This window comes from Dendrobates tinctorius, unplaced genomic scaffold (genome assembly GCF_039654945.1).
Source record: "Dendrobates tinctorius isolate UK_male_01 unplaced genomic scaffold, ASM3965494v1 ptg000044l, whole genome shotgun sequence".
NCBI classification, from domain to species: Eukaryota; Metazoa; Chordata; class Amphibia; order Anura; family Dendrobatidae; genus Dendrobates; species Dendrobates tinctorius.
Window position 1 is genome coordinate 25,898,803 of NW_027361712.1, and position 6,636 is coordinate 25,905,438.

The window sequence follows — 6,636 nt, forward strand, 5'->3', positions numbered from 1 at the left end:
GTAAGGGATAGGTGTAGGGTGTGTTAGGGCGACAGGTTCCTGATCAGCGCCCAGTGCGGAACCAGCATAGGGAACGTTAGGAGTGTTAGGGACACTGACTCAGGGGAGTGCAGGAAGTCTCCACGTCCCCTTTCCCTATCGCAGGGCCCACCGTTGTAACTGTTTCCCCTTTCCCTGTGTCTTGTTGTTTTAGTTACCGGCCTGCGGGCAGAGTCACACAGGACAGTATCACGTGCCACGTCTTGTTGTTTTAGTTACCGGCCTGCCAGTCGCGTCACACAAGACGGGTCATTGTGAAAGGAATGCTCTACCCCAAGAAATTAGGACCATCCTCAACTTGCAAAGTTTTAGGCGATCCCTCAAAACACATTTTTTCAGACCAGCCTATCCCGTTCCCTAATCAAAATCATTTTATGTGTACGTGTGTGTTTGTAGCCCATTCACTATATCTATCCCCCACTCCCTCAAAATGGCTGGACTATCATTGCAAATAGACACTTGTAGATGGTATCTCTGCCACCTCATTGCAACACAGTCTACCCAGAGTACAGATGGAGAAGGAGTTGGTCAGCCTGGAAGCAAATTTGGAATTCTCTCTCTGCAGATAGGTAGTGTGGCCTCCGTTCTAGCGCTTATCTGAAGTACTCGCAGTACTGAGTTCACTGAAGTTCCCCCTGTTGACTCTCTTTTGAACTTTCTCGTATGGCAGGCAGCTGCTGGGGCCTCCGAGTCTTAGTTGGGAACAGAGCATTTACAGCTGCTACTTCCTCCGGTTTCTGCTGCTGGACCGTCAGTGTCCCTACAAACTCGGAGACCGGAATCCGGACCATGCGCTCCAGCTAGGAGTGAGCCTTAACTCTGCTCATCCTCCAGCTCCCCTTTTCACGTCCACACCCTTCCACTTCCTTCACATGCTGCCCTAACTTACCTCCTCCCGACCACAGAGAGCAGCTCCTCAGCAGTCAGGTTCAGAGGTCTCCCTGATGGCCTGGAGTGGGAACTGTGTTGTGTGTTGGTTTAACTGCTAGAGAGATCCTTCGCTGCTCCCAAGCATGACATCACACTCCCTAGGAGGAAGGTAATGCACTCCCTAGGAGGAAGGGGCGCCACAAGTGCACTGATGCCCAGCTATTGCTAGATGATTCTGCTGGTACATTGACCCACACCACTACATTCCCCTCGCACTCTACACAGCCAGAATCTGACCCTGATGAAACTCAGGTTCCCCTTCTCGCATACTATACCATCTTACACGGTGACAAAGATGAAGGTGCAGATGAAAGTGCAGGTTCCTTGAGCAGGTGGGGCGGGGCATACTCATGGGCGATGGCACTGGCACAGGGCCCCTCATAGTATGCAAAAGTGTCTCTGCCAGTGGGAGGCTGCTGGTGGGAGGCTGCTGGTGGGAGGGCCCACCCGCCGCCAGACACACCGCCATACTATGAGGGGCCCTGTGCCAGTGTCATCGCCAATGAGTGGGCCCCCCCTGCTTGCTCAGGATCACAGCACTTGCAAAGTTGAAATACTTACCTCTCCCTGCTCCACCGCCGTGACATCTTCCGCGTTTCCTGACAGTGACCTTCTGGTCAGAGAGCGCGATGACATCACGTCTGTACGCCCTCTGTCTAAACAGTCCTAGTGCAGTGAGATGGAAGATGGGGACGACGAGGAGTCCAGACTAGTAAAGGGATTCCCTAGCAAGGAGACTTATTTAATTATTTTCAATGTTGGGACAGCTATTTTTGGGGAGCACTATACTCTGGAGAATGATATATGAGGCCCACCATACACTGGAGCATTCCAAAGGTGGACATCAGACACTGGAGCAGCATTTACAGGGCCAATTATGCATTGGAGCATCAGAAATGGGGCTCATTATATATGGAGCATTATTTGGGCCCATAACACAGTGGAGCTTCATCCATGGGGACCAACATATACTGCAGCATTATGTGGAGCTCATCATATACTGTTTCAAACATTATATGGGACCAATGATTCTGTATGGAGAAATATATGGGCCTCATTGCTCTGTATAGCGCACTATGCGGTGGCCATAATACTGTATGGAGTAATATACTGTCCGTTTTTGGAGCTATTGGAGAATTTAAAATGGATATCAGTCATGAGATGTAAGAAGTGAAGTATTTTTCATTGTACTATATCGCTATTTCTCTGCCGTGTCAGAGGATCATGAATTGTGGCATGTGTTAAAAGAGCCCAGTGACACTCTTTGGCCCAAGGCCCACGAAAATCTGGAGCCAGCCCTACCCCCCCACAACTTTAGCCAAATAACCCCCCAGTTTTCAATGCCTAACTGTTATTATAAAGTAAATTAAGGTTGACAAGCTTAAGTAATAAGAATTGATGTTTTTGGCATTAAAATGGGCACTGTAAGTGTGTTTCCTCTCCTCCACTCCCTGCCGACCTTGGTTCCCCATTGACTTGCATTGGCTTTCGTGTTTCAGTCGGCCTTCGACTTTTCACGATAATCGGCCGATTTCGTTCGACCCGACTTTTGAGAAAGTCGGGTTTCATGAAACCCGACTCGACCCAAAAAAAGGCAAAGTCGCTCATCTCTAGGGCAGAGTCCTCTCTTCTTTTGTACATGTGTGCCTTGTATTGCTCATGTTTAATGTCCCTGTCTTTGTATGCCCCTTTTCACATGAAAAGTGCCATGGAATAACTGGTGCTATAAAAATGAATAATAATAATGATGATGTGTCACACACCACATCGCCAGCTAAGGTTGTAAAATGTTCAAATGACATTTCCCAGTGAATGCATTTCTCTTGGTTGAAAGAAATGCTAAAGTTGAAAAACTCATCAAAACGCTAGGTGTGAACATAGCCCAACTGGTGGAGGAACGTTTTTGTTTTGGGTTAATTTTTTTGCCTTAAATAAAAATCATTACCCTGGAAAGGATGTTCATTAACATATTTCCCATTTTGTTTTTGTATGTTTTATTGTGCGCCTGTAAAAGTGGCGTAAGACTCTGACAACATTGTTCACAGCTATGAGTGGGAGTCAGAAATGCTTCCAGGAGTCTTCCCCATGATCTCCCTATGTCACTTGAGCACTGTTGTTCCCATCGATTTCTGATGTTTTTAGACCCTAAAAAGACCCCTGGGGGGAGGTCATGGGAAAAAATGCTCGGGTTTCCCATAGACTTACATTGGGTTCGTTGCTCGGGTCTAGTACCCATGCATTCCAATTTGCTCGACCCGAGCAACGAGCACTTGAGCATTTTAGTGCTTGCCCATCACTATTCCCTACATATCGATTGATTCTCTGGATTAATATCCACAGACTAACACTAGCATTCTCATTCCTGCATGGTACGATGTATCTAATCAAAGAATGAAAGATCCAGCTCAACAAACTAGTGAATAAAACTTCTTTATTCACTAAAAAACGTTCTCAGCATAGACAGTTACATGATATATAAACAAATGATTTTGACATCACTGAACAATGGTATATTATAGTTAAATAATTAATTTGTGATAAATTAATAGAGATATAAATACTAATTTTCAGAGGATCAGTATAAAATATATAATGGTATCTAATATACTACATTGTCTTTATAAATATCCCAAATAAATTAGATTTTTTTTTCCTTTTTGTTTTTTAAATTAATCATTGATTATGTCACATTTATTATAATGTGGTTTTACCTTGCCAAAGCCTGTGTTTTTAATTTGCATGTATCTCACTTGTTTTCACTTTGTTTCTCATCAGTAACTATGCTAATTAATTAACACACCCGTGTTTTCACCGGATCTTAGCATAAAGAGCGTTACTCAGATAAATGTTGAACATCATGATTAAGGATGCGCAGTCACCTGAAACGCGTTGATGTTGCAAATCATGTAACTGTCTACGCTGATGTTGTTTTATCCTCTGCTGAGCACGTTTTTGGTTGAATAAAGAAGTTTTTTCACCAGTTCGGTGAGCTGGATCTTTCATGCTTTGATTGTTTCACAACTTGACACAGCGTTCCACTGCTCCGAACATCCAAGGATGTCTACTACGGTGAGCTGGACTTTTTTCTACTTCAAAAAGTAACTACCCATAGAGCAGCTTTCAATTAGCATTTTGCTTGTGAAAAATAAAACCTTTGCTGTAATTAGTTGCTCTGAGCAGCAGACACAGTTTTTCTTTAGATACCTTTATAAATCTGCCAGTATAATTTCTGCTTTATATAAGAGAGCAGTGATATAGTGGGTGAGACACAGCTGTAACCATCAGAAGACCGTAGCTCTTTGTCACTGATCTATCACTGCTGATCCTAGATGGGAGCAAGAGCAATAGGATTAGAATCTGCCATCATGGGGATTAAAGTCTTTGTTAAGGAAACCATATCACATAAGAATATTTGCTGATGGAAAATAACACAGACATCGCAAATCAATTAACACCAGAATACACAAAAGCCCTCAACATTATTCTTTTAAAGCAGCCTACATTGTAGTATGAAGGCAAAAAATGCTGGAGTGCGTATTAAATAAAAATAGAATTCTAGCATTATGGTATCAAAAAAGAATTACAGAATCCATGGAGTGGCTCCAATATACGGATCACGAGCACATATACATAAATAAGTCTATGGGTGAGTGTAAAACATATGGCTGCACTCAAATTTCACCCGAGTGCAGTCTAATTACCACGGGCACAGAGAATGGATAGGATGAAGAAATTAAGTTCTCCATCTTCTCCACACTTGTGACGTGATTCTTTCATGTGAGAGAATTGTATCATACTCAGATGAAAATCATATCAAACTCAGACAGAGTTTGAGCTGCGTGTCATTAGTATGACTAAAGAAATGTCCAAAGGTAACATTGCAAATTTTCATTATAGCACTTTCTACAAATCAGTTTCTGTACATGTCCTCAGCCCATCTGTTACACTGTGACTCTCTAGCACAATAATATGTCCCAGATTCTTCAGGTCTCACCCCAGTGAGTTTACAATAAACTTCTCCCTTATTTGTGTCTCTTGTTAGAGTCATACGTCCCTGGACAGACTGGGCATAGCTGGTGCCACTGTTATAACATATTCTCCCCAACCACTCCAGTCCTTTCCCTTCAGGTTGTCTGATCCAAGCTACACAATACATGTTGGTGCTGTCAGTGAGGGAGGCACCGGTCACTTTACAGGTCAGGTCCAGAGTCTCTGATGGCCTCACAACCCCAGGACCTGACTCCACCATAGAGATTTGTGATGTGACATCTGCAATGAAAAAATTACAACTTGAGATGATTTTGCTATACTGATAAAATTAGAGATTTCCATTAAATGAGACCTACATTGTAGAGACAACACAGCACTGAGTAACCACAGGAGGGTCTTCATGTCCGGTCTGAGGAGTCCCAGAGAACCTCTGCACAGGATCTGTGTGCACTGAAGCTTCTCTGAAGACATTTCCTGATCTCTGTTCTCTATTTGTTTTCAAAAGCAAATGCGAAAATTTACATATTATTTATGTTGTGTCCAATTGAGTAAAACTAACAAATACTCAAACCAATTACTTGCATAAAATACAATTGTGCTTTAGTCTGGAAGATGGTATTTTTAGGGGCAAAATATTGGCATCTCACACAGGACTGCTAACCTGATTTAACAGCTTACATTTTTAAATGTTTTACATTGGAAAATCTAAAAAAAATTCAAGGATTGTAGGTGGCATATGTCTGCTATCCAGAATATAAAAGAAAAAATTAGCATTTACTGAATACTTTTATTAATAAAGTCAACAAATGTTTGCATTCTTTTCTCTAAATCAATTTGCTTTATTTTTTCTTATTATGTTAATAGATGAAAAACGATCAATATGAATGCAGAAAATGATATACTTGAAAAAAAATCTTTAGACTTGTTTTTTCTTAGCCATTTTTCTGTTGGATGATCATCTAAGCCTTTGGAAAATTCAGGTTCCCAACCCAATATATTGAGCTGTTAATGGACCAAGCAGCCTTAGACCTTATAAATCATCTACTAACTGTATTATGGGTAGAATGTTTTCAGAGCAAAATTAATCGAACAATAAGGATATCAGAGATAATAAACCATATTTCCTTTCCCATCATTTATTGCTGATAGACAACACACATTTACTACTCTCCACTGAAGGCAGAATTTTTAGGCAATTTGTATTTTTTCATGATTAATTTTATTATTTAAAATTTACAATGCTCTCGGTTAATCTGAAAGGTTATAACTTTTTAGTAGAGATAAGCAGACCCATGGATCTCCGGGTTCAGGCAGACTGTTTATTAAAGTCTGGTTTGGATTTTGAACTTGATCTGAACTTGACTCCGGACCCTGAACGCTATATAAGTCAATGGGGACCTGAATGTCAGTGCTGTAAAATGGCTATAAAATGGTTGTAGTAAGGGCTAGTGGGTGCAAAATTAAGCACAATGTGGGTAAGAGGAATATAATTGCAATGCAAACAAATGTGGATAAGAAAATGAATGAAATGGGCTCTTTCACGATAGCAATTATGGTAAAATAGGAAGTAAATGAATATGGCCCACACCTCTCTGAATGGAGGTCACTCAGCCATCAATCGCAGTATCAGTACAGACTCAGGGATATAGGAGGTTCTCGATCTTCCCCATGTCAAGC

General features: G+C 41.7%; 1 long non-coding RNA gene across 1 annotated transcript; it reads right to left on the reverse strand.

Moving 5' to 3' along the window:
• Positions 1-5,132: 5,132 nt before the first annotated feature.
• On the reverse strand, positions 5,133-5,420 carry LOC141089243 (uncharacterized). The gene is made up of 2 exons (XR_012232222.1): positions 5,316-5,420; positions 5,133-5,238 (listed from the first exon to the last, which is right to left on the reverse strand). It is a non-coding gene; the product is annotated as an uncharacterized lncRNA (long non-coding RNA).
• Positions 5,421-6,636: the final 1,216 nt, after the last annotated feature.